We start from the raw sequence: 22,827 nt of genomic DNA on the forward strand, positions 1-22,827 counted from the left end.
CAATTCCATTTCAGGTTCGACTTGTGTTTTCTTTTCTAATCTTGTTTTTCAACTTCGGTCTGAGAGTGAGATCATCCCATATTCATCCTTCAGTTTCTGACTTATTTCACTCAACATGATTTTTCCAAGGTCCATCCAAGATCGGCTGAAAACGGTGAAGTCACCATTTTTTACAGCTGAGTAGTATTCCATTGTGTATATAGACCATAACTTGCTCAGCCACTCATCTGTTGTTGGACACCTGGTTGCTTCCAGGTTTTGGCTATTACAAATTGTGCTGCCAAGAACATATGTGTACACAGATCTTTTTGGATGGATGTGTTGGGTTCCTTAGGATATATCCCCAGGAGGGGAATTGCAGGGTCATAGGGTAGGTCCATTTCTAGCCTTCTGAGAGTTCTCCAGACTGTTCTCCACAGAGGTTGGACCAAGTGACATTCCCACCAGCAGTGCAGGAGGGTTCCTTTGACCCCACACCCTCTCCAGCATTTGCTGCTGTTACCTTTTCTGATGTATGACATTCTCACAGGAGTGAAGTGAAATCTCATTGTTGTCTTGATTTGCATTTCTCTGACAATCAGAGACTTGGAGCATTTTTTCATGTGTTTCTCAGCCTTTTGGATATCTTCTGTGGTGAATATTCTGTCCAAGTCCTTCCCCCATTTTTGGATGGGGTTATTTGTTGTCTTGTTGTTGAGTCTGGCAAGCTCTTTATATATATTGGTTATTAAACTCTTATCTGATGTATGGCATGTAAAGATCTTCTCCCATTGTGTGAGGGGTCTCTTGGTTTGGGTAGTGGTTTCTTTTGCTGTGAAGAAGCTTTTTAATTTGATGTAGTCCCATAGGTTTATACTTGCCTTAGTCTTCCTTGTAATTGGATTTGTTTCATTGAAAATGTCTTTAAAATTTATGCGGAAAAAAGTTCTGCCAATATTTTCCTCTAAGTATCTGATAGTTTCTGGTCTAACATCCAAGTCCTTGATCCACTTGGAATTTACTTTTGTATTTGGTGAAATACAGTGATTCAGTTTCATTCTTCTGCATGTTTCAACCCATTGTTTCCAACACCATTTGTTGAAGAGACTCTGCTTTCCCCATGTAATAGTCTGGGCCCCTTTGTCAAAGATTAGATATCCATAGGTGTGGGGCCTCATTTCTGGGCTCTCAATTCTATTCCACTGGTCAGTGTGTCTGTTGATGTTCCAGTACCAAGCAGTTTTGATGACAATGGCCCTATAATACAGTTTGAGATCTGGGAGTGTGATGCCTCCGGTTCTGTTCTTTTTTCTCAAGATTGTTTTGGCAATTCTAGGTCTTTTCTGGTTCCAGATAAACATTTGTAGCGTTTTTTCTTTTTTCTTTTTTTTTCTTTTTTATTTATTTTTATTTTTTAATAATTTATTTCTTTATTGGGGAATTAATGTTTTACATTCAACAGTAAATACAATAGTTTGTATGTAGCATTTTTTCTATTCTCCTAAAAAATGTGCTTGGGATCTTGATGGGGACAGCATTAAATTTGTAGATGGCTCTGGGTAATATATTCATTTTGATGATGTTAAATCTTCCAACCCATGAACATGGAATATCTTTCCACTTCTTTGTGTCTTTTTCTATTTCTTTGAGTAGTGACTCATAATTTTCAGTATACAAGTCTTTCACTTCTTTGGTTAGGTTTACTCCTAGATATTTTATTGTTTTTGTTGCCCCCCCCATATTATAAGGCTATACAATACTACAGTGTTTCTAATAAATATATAAAATATAAAGAAGTTTCTGTAATGAATATAAATAAATATACAATTCTCTTTTATATTTTTATAGAGATAGAAATTGAAAGGTAAGTGAATAGAGAGATCAGCAGCATTGCTTCACTGCTAGACAGTGTCCCCTCTGCAGGTAGGGATTAGAGGTTTGCACCCATGTCCTTGAGCGCAATAATGTGTGCATTCACCCAGGTGTGCCACCACCCAGCCCCTTAAAAATTCTCACAGTATTATCCAAAATCATGTGACATAATACCAGTTACATGTATTACATTGTGGGAAATTACTGCTTTTTTTTTTATTTTAGACAGACAGTGTGTGTGTGTGTGTGTGTGTGTGTGTGTGTGTGTGTGTGTGTGTGTGTAAAAGAGGCCAGAGCACAGGGGGCCAGGCGGCGGCACACCTGGTTAAGTGCACATATTACCAAGCTCAAGGACCTGGGTTTGAGTCTCTGATCCCTATCTACAGGGTGTCCTCTTCATGAGCGGTGAAGCAGGGCTGCAGGTGTCTGTCTTTCTCTCTCCCTCTCTATCTCCCACTCCTCCTCAATTTCTCTCTGTCCTATCTAATACAAATTAGAAAGAAAGAAAACAAATGGCTACTGGGAGCAGTAGATTCATAGTGCTGGCACCGAGCAATAACCCTGGTGTCAAAACCAAACAAAGATGGTGTCTTGCACCAAAGTAAAAGACTCTGGGGTGGGGGGGAGGGTCCAGGTCTTGGAACATGATGGCAGAGGAGGACCTAGTGGGGGTTGAACTGTTATGTATAAAACTGAAAAATGTTATGTATATACAAACTAGTGTATTTCATTGTCAACTATAAACCATTATCCCCCCCAATAAAGAAATAAAAAATAGTGGTCTGGGAGGTGGCGCAGTGGATAAAGCATTGGACTCTCAACCATGAGGTCCTGAGTTCAATCCCCGGCAGCACATGTACCAGAGTGATATCTGGTTCTTTCTCTCCTGCTATCTTTCTCATGAATAAATAAATAAATTCTCTAAAAAATAAATAAATAAAAAAGAAACAAATTGTGGAGGTGGCGCAGTGATAAAGCTTTGGACTCTCAAGCATGAGGTCCTGAGTTCAATCCCCAGCAGCACATGTGCCAGAGTTTTGCTCTGCTTCTCTCTCATAAATAAGTAAATAAATAGGTTTCTTTATTTTTTAAGATTTTATTTATTTATTAATGAGAAAGATAGGAGAGAGAGAAAGAACCAGACATCACTCTGGTACATGTGCTGCCGGGGATTGAACTCACGACCTCATTCTTGAGAGACCAGTGTCTTAGCCACTGCACCACCTCCCGGACCACAATAAATAGATTTCAACAGCTTGACAGACACTACCAGCTGCCTACCTAATGTCCATCACCACTTTTTTTTTTCCCTCAGGGATTTTAAACTTTATTCAAGAAAACTAACAACATTCACGTTAGACCAAGAGAAAGAGGAAGAAAAAGAAAGAAAGACAGAAAGAGAGAGAGGGGGTTGGGCGGTGGCACAGTAAGGATCCCGGTTCGAGCCCCCGGCTCCCCACCTGCAGGGGAGTCGCTTCACAGGCGGTGAAGCAGGTCTGCAGGTGTCTATCTTTCTCTCCCCCTCTCTGTCTTCCCCTCCTCTCTCCATTTCTCTCTGTCCTATCTAACAACGACGACATCAATAACAACAACAAAAACTACAACAACAATAAAAACAAAGCAAGGGCAACAAAAGGGAAAACAAAATAAATATTTAAAAAAAAATTTTAACTTATTTTATGGAGGGCTAGGCCATAGCACACTGGGTTAAGCACACATAGTACAAAGTGCAAGGACCTATTATTTCTTCTTTTTTAGTTGTCTCTAATTCATCCTCAATCTTGCTAATGCTGTTTTCAGCCTCATAGATTCTATTCTCTCTGCCCTCTACTGCTTTCTGGAGTTCATCTATTTTGTTGCCCTGCTCTGATACTGTTTTAGCTTGTTCAGCTAGTTGCCTTCTTAGCTCAGCGATTTCAGCTTTCAGCTCTCTAATAACCATGAGATAATTAGAATTTTCTTCCATATTCTCATTTGTTGTTCCTGCATTTCTGATTACAATTCTTTCAAATTCTTTACTCACTCCTGTTATTATTTCCTTAGCTAATGTTTGGATGTTGAACTCGTTGTTTTGTGCTTCACCCTCTGGGGGACTTTTAACTGGACTCTTGTCCTGGTTCGAGTCTCCAATATTTTTTCTTGTTGTTTTAACCATTTTATATATTATGTTATGAGTTCCCTTTATCAGTACTTTTCAAATTATTGATCACTATTGCCTGGATTTACTTGTGTCTAAGTAACTTAATTAAAGGGTTTATAGTGGTGGAAGTTAACAGTTTTTTCAATCCCTGAGTTGGAGCTCAGTGGTATAAAAGCCTCTTTTTTTTTTCTTCCCTGTAGGCTATGGGAGCCTGAGGGCTTTTAAACTATCAATAGGCTTCTTAGCTTAATCACTGACTCCTGACCAAGAGATAAAGCGGGGTGTGGCAGAGATAATCCAGTGGTTATGCAAAGAGACTTTCACAGCCCCTCAGCTATGCCAAGGAGGTATAGATCTTCTCCTGAGTTTCCCGGTTAGATCTCTGTCCCCTGGTGTCCCTCCCTGTTGCTGCTCCAGATTCTGAGGGTAGTAGCAATGGAGACTCAGAGTTGCACTTGGTGAGTCTCTGGGGAGTCCTCTCCTCCCTTCAGCTGTCCGCTTGTTGGTGGAGCAGACTGGAGGTGGTGTCTCAACTGATAAACTGCTGAACTGTTAGCAGTCACTTAATCTCTCCTTAGGCCCCTCTCTCCTCTCTGTCACCAGCCACATGTGTTTGTACTCACGGGTGATTTACTGGGTTCCTGTGGTCATTTTAGTCCTGTCTTGTTTCGGTCCCGGTGGTCTCCTTTGGTATTCCTAGTTGATCTGGGAGAGGAGAAGAGAGGAGAGGAGAGGAGAGGAGAGGAGAGGAGAGGAGAGGAGAGGAGAGGAGAGGAAAGAAGAGGAGAGGAGAGGAGAGGAGAGGAGAGGAGAGGAGAGGAGAGGAGAGGGGAGGAGAGGAGAGGAAAGGAAAGGAAAGGAAAGAAGAGAGAAAGAGGAAATGCAGTGAGATTGTGGGATTGGTAAAATAGTGTAGCCATGAAGCACCCAAAGGGGAAAAAAAGTCCTTTCTCTACTACATGGCTTCATCTTGCTGGGTAAGTTATGATCTATGTATACTAATACAAAACAAAACCAATACTGAGTGGTCCGGGAGGTGGCTCAGTGATAAGGCTTTAACTCACAAGTTAAACCTGGAACAGCTGCTGGCTATGATAACATCACCCCAGAGCTCATTCTTAACCTGGGCTCCGCGGCAAAGAAGTGGCTCACTTCATTCCTGTCCCACATCTTGGAATCTGAATCTATGCCCAAAACTTGGCGTCGTGTGAAGATAATAGCAGTTTTGAAACCAAAGAAAGACCCAACACTGGCCGCCACCTATAGACCAATTTCTCTCCTCTCCGTGTGTTACAAACTCCTTGAGAGGCTGCTTCTGTCACGTATTTCTCCTCTTACAGAGAAATTCCTATCACCCGCCCAAGCTGGTTTCCACCCAGGAAGATCTACCTGCGAACAAGCCCTGGCCCTCTCAACTTACATTGAAAATGGATTCCAGAAGAATTTAAAGACGGGTGCTGTCTTTGTTGATCTCACAGCAGCCTATGACACGGTCTGGCACCGTGGTCTCCTAGTCAAGATCTCAAGATGCCTGCCTCCATGGGTGGCCAACACTATATCGTTTCTTCTCCAAAACAGAAGATTCCGGGTGCATCTGGGTGACAAGTCTAGCAGATGGAGACTTGTCTCAAGTGGCCTCCCCCAGGGCTCTGTTCTGGCTCCTACGCTATTTAATATTTACATCAATGACCTCCCAGAAACTTCTTCAAGGAAGTTCATCTACGCCGATGACATCTGCTGTGCAACTCAGGCATCCAAGTTCGACATCCTCGAGGAAACACTCACGAAAGACATGTCTCTGATATCTGATTACTGTAAAAAATGGTGACTAATCCCTAGCACTGCAAAAACGGTATCATCTGTTTTCCATCTACACCATGCCTCGGCCTCGCGTGAGCTTAATGTGCAGCTTGGCGGTACGAGAATCTGGCATGAAGCCCAGCCAGTCTATCTTGGCGTTACTCTTGATCGCACTCTGTCATTTCACAAACATCTCATCAAAACTGCAGCAAAGGTGGGCGCGAGGAATAACATCATTGCAAGACTGGCCAGCTCCTCATGGGGCGCGAGCGCTTCCACACTACAATCCACACTACCATCTCTGGCATTATGCTATTCCACTGCAGAATACTGTGCCCCAGTATGGTTCCGTAGCCCCCATGTCCACTTGGTCGATTCCAAATTATATTCCTCCATGAGGATCATTTCTGGAACCATCCGTTCCACCCCGGTTCCATGGCTGCCAGTTCCTAGCAACATCACCCCGCCAGATATTCGTCGGGATGCGGCATCATCTAAGTTCATTTCCCACGTCTACACTCGACCGGACCTGCCAATATACGCGGATATCTTCGCCCACCCTGTCCAACGCTTGACCCGTCACCCAATCTGGTCCCCTATGCCTACACTGAACTTCTCTGTTCCAGACTCTTGGAAACAGAGTTGGCAGTCAGCTGAGGTAAAGAACAAACACCTCATCACAGACCCCTGCAAGCGTCAACCCGGCTTTGACCTAGCACGTTATGATTGGGCCCTCCTCAATCGCTATCGAACAGGCCGTGGCCGGTGCGCAGCTATGTTCCATCGCTGGGGAGCCAGAGACGACCCGAACTGCCCCTGTGGCTCCAGACAGACTATGACCCACATAGTCAACGACTGCCACCTCTCCAGATTCAAAGGAGGTCTCGAAACTTTACATCAGGCTCAATCTGATGCTGTTGACTGGCTATGGAAGAAGGGCAAACACTAGAAGAACTCACAAGCATGAGGTCCTGAGTTCGATCCCCAGCAGTACATATGCCAGAGTGATGTCTGGTTCTTTCTCTCTCCTCCTATCTTCTCATAAATAAATAAATAAAATCTTTTTTAAAAAATTAAAATCTTTAAAAAAAAATACTGAAAATTCTTGCCAGCAGGCAAAAATTAGCCTGATCACCCACCAACCCTCCCCATCCCCCCACAGGCCAGGAGAAACCATTAGAAGCAATGCTGAGACCTTATCTGTGAAATAATTAAATAGCCAGCTCTCAGCAGGACCTTCAAAGGCCAGTGTGAAGGATTCTGTGGCTTAATGACCCACATATATTCACAGTTCTACAAGCTTCTTTGTTATCTGCCTCATTTTCGGAGAAGAATGCTTTATCTCACCAGATAATTTTGCTTTAAAAAATATTTTCCCTCCCAGAGGGATAAAGAATAGGAAAGCTATCAGGGGAGGGGATAGGATATAGAGATCTGGTGGTGAGAAATGTGTGGAGTTGTACCCATCTTATCCTATGGTTTTGTTAATGTCTCCTTTTTAAAATTAATTAATTAATTAATAGTTTCTCCGGGGGTCCTGCCATAGAGCAGAGGTTAAGTACACGTGGTGCAAAGCGCAGGGACTGGTGTAAGGATCTGGGTTGGAGCCCCTGGCTTTCCACCTGCAGGGGAGTCCCTTCACAGGCGGTGAAGCAGGTGTCTTATCTTTCTCTCCCCTTCTCTGTCTTCATCTCCTGTCTCCATTTCCCTCTGTCCTATCCAACAACAAATGACATCAACAAGAATAATAACCACAGCAAGGCTACAACAAGGGCAACAAAAGTGTGTGTGGGGGGGGAAGGCCTCCAAGAGCAGTGGATTCATGGTGCAGGCACTGAGCCCCAGCAACAACCCTGGAGGCAAAAAAAAAAAAAAGCTTCCCTCCAAACTCCCAGGCTATCAAGGCAGATAACACCTCCCCCCCCCCCCCCCCCCAGTGCTGACAGCTGCCTGCTGCAGTGACACCCTGATGAGCATGAGAATGGTGGGGCCCTGGGGTGTATAGTAGGTGCTTAGTGGTAGAGTGCATGCCTTGTGAGTGCAAGGTCCTGGGTTCAGTCTCTAGTATCACATATGATGGAGTTGTGCCCTGATGTCTCCCGCTCATACAAGAACATCTCTATCTCTATCTATCTCTATCTCTATCTCAATAATTAACAAGTGCTACTTTGCTCAGACTACTGACTATGAAATGAGAACATGAGTGGGTAAATAAAGGTGTTTTTTTTTTTCTTCTAGCTCTCCTTCTCTCCATTTCTATCTGTCCTATTAAATCCAATAAAGGGATTTTCTGAGGATGGGCAGTGGCACACCTGGTTGAGCTCACATGTTACTATGAGCAAGGACCCAGGTTCAAGCCCCTGCTCCCCACCTGTGGGGATTACAAATGGTGAAGCAGATCTGCAAGTGTGTCTCTCTTTCTCTCTGCCTCTCTGTATCCCCTTCCCTCTCAATTTGTCTCTGTTCTATCAAATATAGGAAAGGAGGAAGGGAGAGTGGGAGGGCAGGAGGAAGGAAGAAAGGAAGTGAAGGAGGGGGAAAAGGAAAGGAAGATGGCTTCTACGAGCAGTAGGTTCATCCTGAAGGTGCAACATAATCCTGGTGACAATAAAAAATAAACTAAATGTTTAAGGAATTTTAAAGACTTTTCTTTGGGGCAGGCAGAAATGCATACTCACTGGTGATGCAGCTTGTATGGATGCTGAATTGCCATGCTATATACCTAAAACTTAGGGACAGATGCTACCTCAATCTTTTTTTTTTTTTTTGCCTCCAGGGTTATTGCTGGGGCTCAGTGCCTGCACTATGAATCCACTGCTCCTGGAGGCCATTTTTCCAATTTTGTTTCCCTTATTGTTTTATTGTTGTTGTTATTGATGTCGACGTTGTTGAATAGGACAGAGAGAAATAGAGAAAGGAGGGGAAGACAGAGCAGGGGAGAGAAAGATAGACACCTGCAGACCTGCTTCACTGCTTGCGAAGCAACTCCCCTGCAGGTGGGGAGCCCGGGGGGCTCAAAACCGGGATCCTTATGCTGGCCCTTGAGATTTGCACCATGTGCACTTAACCCACTGAACTACCACCTAGCCTCCTACCTCAATCAGTTTTACTGAACAAAGTTTTCCATTCAAAAATAAATAAACAAAAATATACCAATAGAATATTTTAAAAGATGTGGTCTGGGAGGTGGCGCAGTGGATAAAGCATCGGACTCTCAAGCATGTGGTCCTGAGTTCAATCCCCGGCAGCACATGTACCAGGGTGATGCCTGGTTCTTTCTCTTTCCTCCTATGTTTCTCATTAATAAATAAATAAAATCTTTTTTTTTAAAAAAGGATATTTTGGGAGTCGGGCGGTAGCGCAGCGGGTTAAGCGCAGGTGGCGCTAAGCACAAGGACCAGCGGAAGGATCCCAGTTCGAGCCCCCGGCTCCCCACCTGCAGGGGAGTCACTTCACAGGCGGTGAAGCAGGTCTGCAGGTGTCTGTCTTTCTCTCCCCCTCTCTGTCTTCCCCATCTCTCTCCATTTCTCTCTGTCCTATCCAACAACAATGACATTAATAATAATAACTACAACAATAAAAAAAAACAAGGGCAACAAAAATAAATAAATAAATAAATAAATAAGGATATTTTAAAAGAGAGATTCAAGGGTTACAGTGGTAAAGCACAAAACTTTTGTGTATATGGGCCCAAGTTCAGTCCTAACACCACATATACTGGAACTGAGCATTGATCTGACATCCCCCAATAAATAAACAAACAAATAAATACATAAATAAATAAATGGTTTGGAAATAAGATTAGATATATAAATAAAAAGTAAGTGCTGAGCCTTAACCTCTGCTCCACCTTGAAGCTCAGTTGGAGCTCTATAGCATGCTTCTTTCTCTTTTTTCTTTTTTTTAATGCTGAAAGTGGGAGGAGGCCTGGGGTGACAACATAATACTTCTGCAAATGACTTTCATGCCTAAGGTTCTCAGCTCCCTGATTCAATCCCCAGCACCACACTAAACCAGAGTTGAGCAATATTCTGGCAAAAAAAAAAAAAAAGATGGGAAAAGGGGCTAATTGAGGTGACTCAGTGGGCAGAGTGCTTGCTCCCCATGTATGAGGCTCTGGATTTGATCTCAGGACTACATAAAAGCAGGAAAGACAAAAGTAAAATAAGACATTATAAATGGTGACACCATGTCTTAGTGTCTGTCTGTCTCTGTCTCTGTCTCTCTCTCTCTCTCTCACACACACACACAAATTAAGTGGGAGAAAAACATCATAATGATTCAGAAAATAATTCTTTGGAGGAAGGAGCTTAGTGCTATCAGGAATAAACAACCTTGGACATGCTTAATGTCCTTAGGGAAAACATGCTCCAAGTCCAAGGTTGTTTATTGCTGATAGCACTAAACTAAGAGAATTCTTGTGGGGCTGGGGAGATAGCATAGTTGTTATACTTGAGGCTCTCAGATTCCAGATTCACTCCCCAGTAACACCATAAGCCAGAGCTGAGCAGTGTTATGAGAGAGAGAGAGAGAAAGAGAGAGAGAGAGGGAGAAAGAGAGGAGGCCCCTCTCAACCCCTCTCTTTCTCTCTCATGTTAATAAATAAATAACTTGGGGAGTTGGGTGGTAGCGCAGTGGGTTAAGTGCAGGTGGTGCAAAGCGCAAGGACCAGCAGAAGGATCCCAGTTCAAGCCCCTGGCTCCCCACCTGCAGGGGAGTCACTTCACAGGCAGTGAAGCAGGTCTGCAGGTGTCTATTGTTCTCTCCCCCTCTCTGTCTTCCCTGCCTCTCTCCATTTCTCTCTGTCCTATCCAACAACAACAACAATAACTACAACAATAAGGGAATCAATCAATAAATAAAATAAATAACTTGAAAAATAAATACTATTTAAAGGAGAGATTCTTATTTCTTCAGCCATATTTCAGTATGGCTAGGAGCTGACCTTGTACAATCTCTGCATAACAACTAGGGTAGCTAAACCACATCCATGGAATGGAATTGAGGGCTTTCACTGAAGCAAGGGCAGATGCTCTACACCCTCCAGACCTGGCAGCAGATCTCCAGCTTGCCCTGGTGCCGAACCCCCCACTCCACAGTACTCAGAGGCGCTACAGATGGTTTAACTATGGCAAAGGGACTGTCCACATGGACTGGACAGATGGGTGAGCTAACAAGTCATGTGGCATAAATCAGGGCCACTGGCAACTGCCTTGGTGGATGGTCAGCATGACATCTATGCACAGCTGCTGCCTGTGTGCCCACCCTCCTCTTCCACAGCCCCCAGGTTTACCAAGTGTGACCCCAGATAGCATCATGGGGAACACTTGATTAGAAATGCAAGTTCTCAGGTGCAAAGTTCAAGCCCCTAGTCCCCACCTGCAGGAGGGAAGCTTCACAAGTGGTGAAGCAATGCTGCAGGTGTCTCTTTATCTATCTCCCCCTTCTATATTTCTCTATGTCACTATAAAAAATAAATAAAATATTAAAGAAGAAGGAGCAGAAGGGGAGGGAGAAGGAAGAGGAGAAGGAGAAGGGATAGGAGAAGGAGAAGAAGAAGGAGAAGGAGAAGGAAGAGAACAAGAAGGAAAAGAGGAAAAGAAATTCAAGTTGTTAGGCCCTGTTAAGATTCCTGAAGCCCTCCAGGCAGCATATGTACCACAGTGATGTCTGGCTCTTACTCTCTCTTCTCCTATCTTTCTCATTAATAAAGAAATTAAATATATTTTTAAATGACAGGCATTATTATACCTAAGCTAATGTTATCTGTGCATCAAGATAACAAAATAGGTTATTTATTATTATTATTATTATTATTATTTACCTACCCTATTATCCTATTTCTTCTGGGAACTAAGGCTTGGATATCTTTGATTTGCTATTCTTCCTGTGTCCTTTGAAGCTGATGAAGATCATGTCTCAGGTGGTGACCCTGCTCCTCCACAAAGCCAGGGCATCTGAAGTGTAGCCTATTCACAGAATCAGTTCAGTTGAATTTGGGTGCCTTTTCTAATTTTCTTTCTTTCTTTTTTTGTAATATCTTTATTGGGGAATTAATATTTAAAAAAAGATTCCTGAAGCCCTATTAGGGGGAACCAATGTAATTATGTTTTTTTTATTTTTTCCATCACCCGGGAATCATGAATGCATGATTTCGCTGTTCTAGCAGACTTTTTCATATTATATTAAAAGAGAGAGAGAATACATAAAGAGAGAGACACCACAGCACCAGATCTCCCCCTGAGACTATGACATCCCCAATGGGGAGGCAGCTCTCTCACACCATCTCTGTTTCAGCAAACCTTCTAGGGAACACTGAAGTGCATTCAAGTTTGAGAACTGTCCAGTCCAGGGCAGTGCCTCTTTAACTGTGCCACTGTGCTTGGTTCCAAGATCTCCTGGGAAGCTCTGAGAAAGCCCAATTCCTGGGATGCGCCCACATCAGTTGATCCAGAATCTGACCAGAAGACCCAGGCAGCAGCAGTTCCAGAGATCCCCAGGTGAGTCACATGGGCGGGTGAGTTTCAGGGTGCTCTCCTCTCTGGCTTCTCCAGAGGCCAACCTCTGACCCTGCAGCACCACCTGGGACTCGTTGAAAGGCAGAATCTGGGGAGTCGGGCATAGCTTAGCAGGTTAAGCACAGGACTGGCATAAGGATCCCAGTTCGAGCCCCTGGCTCCCCACCTGCAGGGGAGTCGCTTCACAGGCAGTGAAGCAGGTCTGCAGGTGTCTATCTTTCTCTCCCCCTCTCTGTCTTCTCCTCCTCTCTCCATTTCTCTCTGTCCTATCCAACAATAGTAACAGCAATAACAACAAAGATAAACAACAAGGGCAACAAAAGGGGAAAATAAATAAATAAATAAGTAAATGTAAAAAAAAAAAGAAAAGAAAAGAAAGGCAGAATCTCAGGCTCCAGTCCAGACCTGCTGAATCAGAGTCCACACTTGAACAAAACCCAGGTGACTCACACTCGCCTGGGGTACAAAGAACTCTCAAAAGTGTGTGAAGCCTCCTGACTTGTAGATCAATGATTTACTGAATCAGGTCCAGAGGTTATTGTCTTTGTTTTCCTTCTTTTTTAAAAAATGCATTTATTTATTTATTTATGTTGGATAGAGACAGAGAGAGACGATTGAGAGAGAAGGGGGAGATAAAGGAGAGAGAACCTGCAGCACTGCTTCACCACTTATGAAGCTTCCCTCCTGCGAATGGGGACTAAGGGGCTTGAACCAGGGTCCTCCATGTGCACTGTAATGTTTGCAATCTACCAGATGTACCATCCCCTATCCCCCCCTTTTTAAAGATATATTCATTCAGAGAGAGAGAGAGAGAGAGAGAGATAACCAAATACCAGTGATTGATCCCAGACCTCAGATGTGTAGATTCTGCACAGCCACTCAGCTACCTCCCTGCTTTTGAGTTTCTTGATCTCTGGTGGCAGTTTCCCTCTGTGCTCTGTCTGGGAGAGCGGAGAAAACTGTAGGGAAGAGTAATTAAATCCAATAAGCACCTCCAGGGGGCCCTTCAGAGTGAGGTAGAGAGGAAACATTCTAATTAACATGTGGACAGCTGCAGGCCAGGCCAGGTGGAACAGTATAAAGTCCTAGGCTTGGGGTCAGATAGCTGGACTTTTCAGAGAGCTGGAAGCATTGGAGCATGGGAAATGCATGCCTGAGAGTCTAGGTTCAATACTTGGCATCTCCACAAGCCCAAACTGAGCAGTGCTATGGTCTCTCAAACAAAAATAAATAAACAAATCTGTTTAAAAATATAAACCCATCTTTAAAAAAAAAATTACCTGTAGTCTGCTTCTCAACACTGTATAGGCCAGAGTGATGTTCTATTCTCTCGCTCCCTCTCAATCTCTTTCTCATTAATAAGTAAACAGTGGCTGGGGGGGTGGGGTAGAAAGCATAATGGTTATGCAGAGTCTAACAGTGGTCCAGAAACTGGCTCAGTGCTAGAGTGCAGGCCTTGCAAGCATGAGACTCCAAGTTTGATCCCTGGTACCACATGGCCCAGAATTATGTACTAGTTCTTTCCTTTCATTAATAAACTATTTTAAAGATTTTATTTATTAATGAGAAAGATATGAGGAGAGAGAAAAAGAACCAGACATCACTCTGGTACAAGTGCTGCTGGGGATTGAACTCAGGGCCTCATGCTTGAGAAACCAATGCTTTATCTACTGCGCAACCTTCCAGATCAACTCATTAATAAATTTTAAAATTTGTTTAAAATTAGTAAGTGGGGGGGGGTCAGGCAGTAGCACAGTGGGTTAAGTGCACGTGGAGCAAAGCACAAGGACCGACATAAGGATCCCAGTTCTAGCCCTCAGCTCCCTACCTGCAGGGGAGTCACTTCACATGCAGTGAAGCAGGTCTGCAGGTATCTATCTTTCTCTTCCCCTCTATCTTCCCCTCCTCTTTCCATTTCTCTCTGTCCTATCCAACAACAACAACATCAATAAAAACAACAATAATAACTACAACAACAATAAAACAGCAAGAGCAATGAAAGGGAAAATTTTTTAAAAATAATAAGTAGGTAGGCTAGGGAGATAGCATAATGCTTATGCAAAAAGACCTCAATGCCTGAGGCTTCAGTGTTCTGGGTTCAGCTCCCAACACCACCACAAGTCAAAATTGAGCAATGCTATAATTAAAATAAATAATAATAAAAATATATTAACATATTTGTTAACAAAAAATCAATTTAAAAAAATCAATTTTATTTCGTATTCACTAATAGCGATAAACAGTTATTTTTAATATATAGGCATTCTGGAAATGCTCTGTTGACCACATTATTACTTCCAGTGTCTCACAGCTCCTAGCCATAAATCAGCTACTTCTTACTCTCACTCCGCCTCCAGAGTTCTCATTCATTTCTCAACATCTCACCAGCTCACTCCTGAGTGATTTAGAAAGTGAAACACAGGCTGACTCAGATCAGAAGAAATGTTAACCTGGGCTTACTCTTTTCTTAAAATAGAAGAAAGGGTGTCAGATTAGAATCAGTCAGCACTGTGACCAAAGGCAGCAGAAACTTCAATTGCCTTGTAATTCTTTTTTTGTTTTGTTTTGTTTTTTAATCTTTATTATTGGATAAAGACAGAGAAATTGAGAGGGGGAGAGATAGAGAAAGAGAGAGACATTTGCAGTCCTTCACCACTCGTGAAGCTTTCCCCCTGCAGATGAGAACCAGTGGCTTGAACCTGGTTCCTTGAGCACTGTAATGCATGTGCTTTACCAGGTGTACCATCACCTGCTTCTCTCGCCCCTGCCCCCCCCCACCCCGTTGCAATTCTTTTTAGCAGGTAAGAAATATTTTTATGGGGGTTTTTTTGTTTGTTTATAAAAAGGTAGGGGGAGAGTGAAAGAGCCCACAACATAGAAGCTTCCTTCAGTGTGTTGGGGGCTGGTTCACACGTATGCCAAAGCAGCACACTATCCAAATCAGCTATCTGCCTTACCAGCAAGAGAATTTTTTGTCTTTTTGTTTAGCTAGCCTGACCCAGCATAGCCAGGCCCTTTCTTCACCTTGAAAGTGAGACATGGCTGTACACTCATCTCTGTGTCTGAAGTTTGTGTGCAGCGATGACAAGCCTGGGCTTCCAGATGGCTGTGTGCTGGGCCTGCTGAGGGTGAGTGTATGTGTGCCATTGAAGCAACTCACTTCCGCTTGCTGGGCTTCAGGTTTCTCGCTTCTATAAAAGGGGGGCTTTGGGGCTAGGAGGTAGCTCATCCAGTAGAATATAAGCCTTATCATGCCAAAAGCACCAGAAAAGTCCCTCTACCACGTGGTCATATCGCCACACCGAGGAAAGCTCCACAGATGGTAGAGCAGTGCTGGAGTGCCTCTTCCTCTCTCTGTATGTCTGTCTCTTATACCAGAAATAGTAAAAAAAAAAAAGAATAAAAAAACTCAGCTCAGGACTAGTGTAATCCTGTATGCTCAAGGCCCCAGCATGCACGTGCATGAACACACACACTAGTGTGTGTTGAGACTGCACATTGAAGGGCCTGGTAGAGACAGAAAAAGAGGTAGAAACATTATAGCACCAAAGATCCCTACAGTGCTGTAGTACTCCCATGTGGTGTGTGGGGGTTTGAACTGGTTACAGTGCATGACAAGGCAGGTACCCTAACCAAGTGAGATATCTCGCCAGCCTATGTTCTTCTATTGTTTTTGTTTTTGTTTTTGTTTTCCCACCAGAGCACTGTTCAGCTCTGACTTATCGTGGTGCTGGGAGTTGAACATAGGACCTCAGAGTCTTAGGCATGAAAGTTGTTTTTTGTTTGTTTCTTGCCTCTAGGATTATCACTGGGGCTCGATGCCTGCACTATGCCAATCCCCTACTCCTGGTAGCTATCTTTTTTTTTTCCTATTGTTGTTGTTGCTATTATTATTGTTGTTGTGGGTGCTGCTGTTGTTGGAAAAGACAGAGAAAAACTGAGAGAGAGATAGACACCTACAGACCTGCTTTACTGCTTGTGAATCAACCCCACCTGCAGGTGGGGAGCTGGGGGCTGGAATTGGGATCCTTGTTCAGGTCCTTGCATTTTGTACCACATGCACTCAACCCTAGGCACAACTGCCCGACCCCCAGCATGAAAATCTATCTCCCCAGCCCTCTGTGCTGTCTCCCCAACTCTCTGCATTATTCCTTTTCATTTTTTTCTCTCATCACTGGGGCTTCACTACTCTGGGCCAAAGTTTTCAGAAAGAGACAGAGGGAAAGACACTATAGCACAAAAGCTTTCTCCAGTGTGGTGGGAGCTCGACTTAAACCTGGGTTGCATCCATGGCAAAGCTGGCATCCCCCCCCCCCCCCCCCCGGCAAGCTATCCTGGGTTTGTTTGTTTGTTTGCCACTAGAGTTATCTCTGAGTCTCGGTGCTAACATAGCTTCACCAAGGGTCATTTCTTTCTTTCTTCTAGACAGAGAGTGAAGGACAGAAGGAAGAGAGCTACAACACTGCTTCACCATTCCTGACGCTGCCACTGCAGGTACTGCCATCTCACATTGTCCTTTTTTTTTCCTCCGAGAGCACTGCTCAGCTCTGGCTTATGGTAGTGCAGGGATTGAACCTGGGTCTTCAGAGCCTCAGGCATGAGAATCCCTTTGCATAACCATTATGCTATCTACCCCCCTTTACATTATCCTTTTTTAAAAGATTTTTTTATGAGAGACAGAGAAAGAGGGATGCCAGAGCACCTCTCAGACATGTGCAAAGCTGGTGACTGAACCAGGGGCTTCTCATGCATGCCAGGCTTGGAATCTCTATTTTTTTTTAAATTTCATTTGTTAATGAGAAAAGAGAGAGACAGAAGACACCAGACATCACTCCTGTACATGTGCTGCCATGAATTGAACATGGGACTTCATGCTTGAGAGTCCAATACTTTATCCACGGTGCCACCACTGGAACTACATGAAGCTCTATCTACTTTTTTTTTTAATCTTTATTTATTTGCTGGATAGAGACAGTCAGAAATTGAGAGGGAAAGAGGTGATAGAGAGGGAGAGAGACAGAGAGACACCTGCAGCACTGCTTCACCACTTGTGAAGCTTTCCCCCCTACAGGTGGGGGCCAGGGGCTCGAACCTGGGTCCTTGCCTACTGTAACATGGGTGCCACCAACCAGATGTGCCACCACCTGGCCCCAGAAGCTTTATCTACTAAGCTACTTTTTTTAGACACTAAAATTTCCCTTTTCCATAATTATATTATAAACTTGGAGTTATGGGTGGGGTGTGATTAAGATCACATGTGATGGAAGTCAGGCGGTAGCGCAGCAGGTTAAGTACAGGTGGTGCAAAGCACAAGGACCAGTGTAAGGATCCCGGTTCAAGCCCCCGGCTCCTCACCTGCAGGGGAGTCACTTCACGGGTGGTGAAGCAGGTCTGCAGGTGTCTTTCTCTCCGCCCCCCCACCCCTGTCTTCCCCTCCTCTCTCCATTTCTCTCTGTCTTATCCAACAACAGAGACATCAGTAACAATAATAACTACAATAAAAAAACAAGGGCAACAAAAGGGAATAAATAAATAAACATTAAAAAAAATCACATGTGATCAGGAAGGGGATGAGATATGGAGTTCTGGTGGTGGGAATTGTGTGGAACTGTACCCCTCTTAGCCTATGGTCTTGTCAGTGTTTCTTTCTTTCTTCTTTCTTTCTTTTTTTTTTTTTTTGCCTCCAGGGTTATTGCTGGGGCTCAGTGCCTGCACCATGAATCCACTGCTCCTGGAGGCCATTCCCCCCCCTTTTTGTTGTCCATGTTGTTGTAGCCTTGTTGTGGTTATTATTGTTGTTGTTGATATCCTTCGTTGTTGGATAGGACCAAGAGAAATCGAGAGAGGAGGGGAAGACAGAGAGGGGGAGAGAAAGATAGACACCTGCAGACCTGCTTCACCGCCTGTGAAGCAACTCCCCTGCAGGGTTTGACTCCCCTGCAGGTGGGGAACCCGGGGCTCGAACCAGGATCCTTACACTGGTCCTTGTGTTTTGAGCCATGTGCACTTAACCCTCTGTGCTACTGCCCGACCCCCAAGTGTTTCCTTTTTATAAATTAAAATTTTTTTTTAAAAAAGGGTTGTATTGTTATATGGAAAACTGAGAAACGTTAGGCATGTACAAACTATTGTATTTACTGTCAAATGTAAATCATTAATCCTCCAATAAAGAAATTAAAAAAAAAAAGAGATCGCGTCTTAGGCCAATAGAAGGCAGCTTTAGAGTTAATGTTGCCTTTACTCTCTCCCTCTGTCTCTGTCTTCTCAATCTAAAAAGTTGCATCAGAGCAGTGAAACTCCAGTGACAACAACAGCATGAATGGCATTTCTTAACTTGTGAGTAACACGTTGTATTTTGAGAGTATAACCCTCAAAGTTTATTTTTCCATGGAGACAGCCTCATCCAGTAATTTCCCCAAGACAAATCAGGAAAGCCTGCTTAGACTATAGGGTGTCCTAAGTTTTGCACAATTGCAATATTTTAAAAAATCAGAAAACAGGGAGTTGGGCGGTAGCACAGCAGGTTAAGCACACGTGGTGCAAAACTCAAGAACGGGAGTAAGGATCCGGGTTTGAGCCCCGGGCTCCCCACCTGCAGGGAAGTCACTTCACAGGCAGTGAAGCAGGTTCAAGCATCTCTCTGTCTCTCTTTCTCTCTGTCTTCCCCCTCCTCTCTCCATTTCTCTGTCCTAGTCAACAAAGATGACAACAATAATAACTACAACAATAGAAAAAAACAACAAGGGCAACAAAAAGGGAATAAATAAATATTTTTTTTAAAAAAAATCAGAAAACAGCACTGGTGCAATGCAAATCCCACAGAAGCAGCTCACCCAGGCTCTTTTTGACAAATGTTGATAAAAGCCTTTTTGTTCATGGCAAGTGGTACTTGAATGTCTATGGCAGGCTTAATTAGAAGACCAAGAACCAGGGTTTTGCACACTTGCTAATTCAGGAAGGGCTTCTAGGAGACATTTAAGGGCCTTTACAATGGAGGAGTCTAGGTTTTTGAATTTGTGTAATTACACTTCAGAATGTAGAACTCACCTTTTCTTTGATTTATTTTTTTAATATTTATTTATTTATTTATTCCCTTTTGTTGCCCTTGTTGTTGTAGCCTTGTGGTTATTGTTGTTGTTGATGTCATTCGTTGTTGGATAGGACAGAGAGAAATGGAGAGAGGAGGGGAAGACAGAGAGGGGGAGAGAAAGACAGACACTTGCAGACCTGCTTCACCGCCTGTGAAGCGACTCCCCTGCAGGTGGGGAGCCGGGGCTTTGAACCCTGTATTCTTATGATGGTCCTTGTGCTTTGCGCCACCTGCGCTTAACCCTCTGTGCTACCGCCCGACTCCCTTTTCTTTGATTTCTAACATCTTCACACTTACTTTAAGTACTATTTGTTGTTGTCATTGGGACTTCATTCCAGACTATTTTTTTCAGACAAAGAAAAAGTGAGAGGGCAGGAGTAGATAGCATAATGGTTATGCAAATAGACTGTCATGCCTGAGGCTCCAAAGTCCCAGGTTCAATCCCCTGCACCACCATAAGCCAGAGCAAATAAGTTCCCTGGTTAAAAAAAAAAAAAAAGTAAAACAAAAATTGTTAAAAAAAAAAAAAAGAGAGAGAGAGAGAGCTCAAAAGAAAGGGCAGAGGTAGATAGTGTAATGATTATGCAAAGAGACTCTCATGCCTGAGAATCACACCACTATAAACCAGAGCTGATCAGTGCTCTGGGAAGAAAAAAGAAAGAAACTTCAACATCTGCAGTGGGTTAAGCGCACATGTGCGGCGCAAAGCACAAGGACCAGTTAGGATCCTGGTTCCAGCCCCTGGCTCCCCACCTACAGGGGAGTCTCTTCACAGGCAGTGTAGCAGGTCCGCAGGCATCTCTCTGTCTCTCTTCCTCTCTATCTCCCCCTTCTCTCTCAATTTCTCTCTATCCAATAACAAATAAATAAATTTTAAAGAATTATTAAAAAAAAAAAAACTACAACATCAAACACGGAAGCTCCCTGTAATATATGGGGGTGGCCGTGAACCTGGGTCTCATGCATGGCAAAGCAAGTGAGCACACTACCCAAGTGAGTTATTTTGCTGGTTCCTGACATACAGTTAAGAGGGTTAAATCAAGTTTGCATATTAAATCTGCCACATTCTTTTACAGCCAGCTTGGGATCTCAATTCATTATTCTCAAAAACAGGTAAGATTTAACATGGTCAAAACAACTCGTAGGGCCAATGAGGTGACTCAGAAACAGAATACAAGACTTGAATGTAGAAGGCCCTGAATTAGATTCCTGACAATGTATAAAGACAAAAACAGTAGGGGGTAGATAGCACAATGGCTGTGCAAAAAGACTCTAGTGCTTGAGGCTCCAGAGTCCCAGGTTTAACCCCCTGCACCACTTCTTCTTCTAGTGTTTGCCCTTCTTCCGTAGCCAGTCAACAGCGTCAGGTTGAGCCTGATGTAAAGTTTCGAGACCTCCTTTGAATCGGGAGAGGTGGCAGTCGTTGACTATGTGGGTCATAGTCTGTCTGGAGCCGCAGGGGCAGTTCGGGTCGTCTCTGGCTCCCCAGCGATGGAACATAGAGGCGCACCGGCCATGGCCTGTTTGATAGCCATTGAGGAGGGCCCAATCATAACGTGCTAGGTCAAAGCCGGGTTGACGCTTGCAGGGGTCTGTGATGAGGTGTTTGTTCTTTACCTCAGCTGACTGCCAGCTCTGTTTCCAAGAGTCTGGAACAGAGAAGTTCAGTTTAGGCGTAGGGGACCAGATTGGGTGACGGGTCAAGCGTTGGACAGGGTGGGCGAAGATATCCGCGTATATTGGCAGGTCCGGTCCAGCGTAGAAGTGGGAAATGAACTTAGATGATGCCAGATCCCGACGAATATCTGGCAGGGCGATGTTGCTAAGAACTGGCAGCCATGGAACCGGGGTGGAACGGGTGGTTCCAGAAATGATCCTCATGGAGGAATATAATTTGGAATCGACCAAGTGGACATGGGGGCTACGGAACCACACTGGGTCACAGTATTGGTTCCAGTGTAAGGATCCCAGTTCAAGCTCCCAGCCCCCCACCTGCAGGAGGGTTGCTTCACAAGAGGTAAAGCAGGTTTGCAGGTGTCTATCTTTCTCTCCTCTTCTCTGTCTTTCCCTCCTCTCTTCATTTGTCTCTATCCTATCCAACAACAATGACATCAGTAACAATAATGACTACAAAAATAATAAAACAAGGGCAACAAAAGGAAATAAATAAAAATAAAATAAAATGTAATATTAAAATTTTTTAAATAAATTTAAAAAATAAAGAAAAAAGAAATAACTACATAAAATAAATAAATATAAAATTAAAGAAAAAATATATAAACAAACTCAATTTTGTCTTCTTTTTCTTTTTTTTTTTCTCTTTTTTTTAACTTTATTTAATTTGATAGGACAGAAAAAATTGAGAAGGAAGGGGGGGTTGAGAGGGAGAAAGAGAGAGAGAGAGACTCACCTATAGACCTGCCTCACCACCTATGAAGCTTCCCTCCTGCAGGTGGGGATCCGGGGCTTGAACTAGCATCCTTAAGCATGGTAATATATGTACCAGGTACACCACCACCTGGCTCCCTCTCCTCCCTTTTCTGTATCAATAAAGGACTTTCCAGGGGGCCAGGTGGTAGTGCTTCCAGTTGGGCTTACACTTTACCATGCACTAAAAGGATCCAGGTTCCACTCTCCACTCCACACCTGCAGGGGAAACACTTCATGAGTGGTGAAACAGGTCTGTAGGTGTCTTTCTTTTTCTCTCCCTCTCTATTACCCTCTCCCTTTCAACTTCTCTCTGTCCTATCAAATAACGTGGGAGTGGGGGGGAGAAAGAAAGAAAAATGGCCTCTGGGAGCAGTGGATTCATAGTGCTGACACTGAACCCTAGTGATAACGCTGGTGGCAATAACAAATAAATTAAGTGGTCCTGGAGGTAGCATAGTGGATAGAGCACTGGACTCTCAAGCATGAGGTCCTGAGTTCAGTCCTTGGCAGCACATGTACTAGAGTGATTTTCTGGTTCTTTCTCTCTCCCTCTCCTCCTATCCCTCTCATAAGTAAATAGATAAATAAACAAATAAATAAATAAAATAAATATTTAAAAATAAGTAAATAACTTCATCAGGGCTAGGCCCACGTGCTACACCTGGTTAAGTGCACACATTACAGGATGCAAGGACACAGGTTCAAGCCCCTGGTCCCCACCTGCAGAGGGAAAGCTTCACAAGTGGTGAAGCAGGGCTGCAGATGTCTCTCTCTGTCTCTCTCCCTTTCTATCTCCCCCTCCACTCTCAATTTTTGTGTCTATCCATAAATAAATAAATAAATATATATATTTTAAAAATAACTTCCTCTTGGGCGGGCTGTTCAGGTCAATGCCTGGGAAATAGTCATGTTTTTTCTTTTCTTTATTTTTTAATTTTTTTTTTTAAATTATCTTTATTTATTGGATAGAGACAGCCAGAAATCAAGAGGATGATAGA

Source organism: Erinaceus europaeus, chromosome 15 (genome assembly GCF_950295315.1).
Source record: "Erinaceus europaeus chromosome 15, mEriEur2.1, whole genome shotgun sequence".
NCBI classification, from domain to species: Eukaryota; Metazoa; Chordata; class Mammalia; order Eulipotyphla; family Erinaceidae; genus Erinaceus; species Erinaceus europaeus.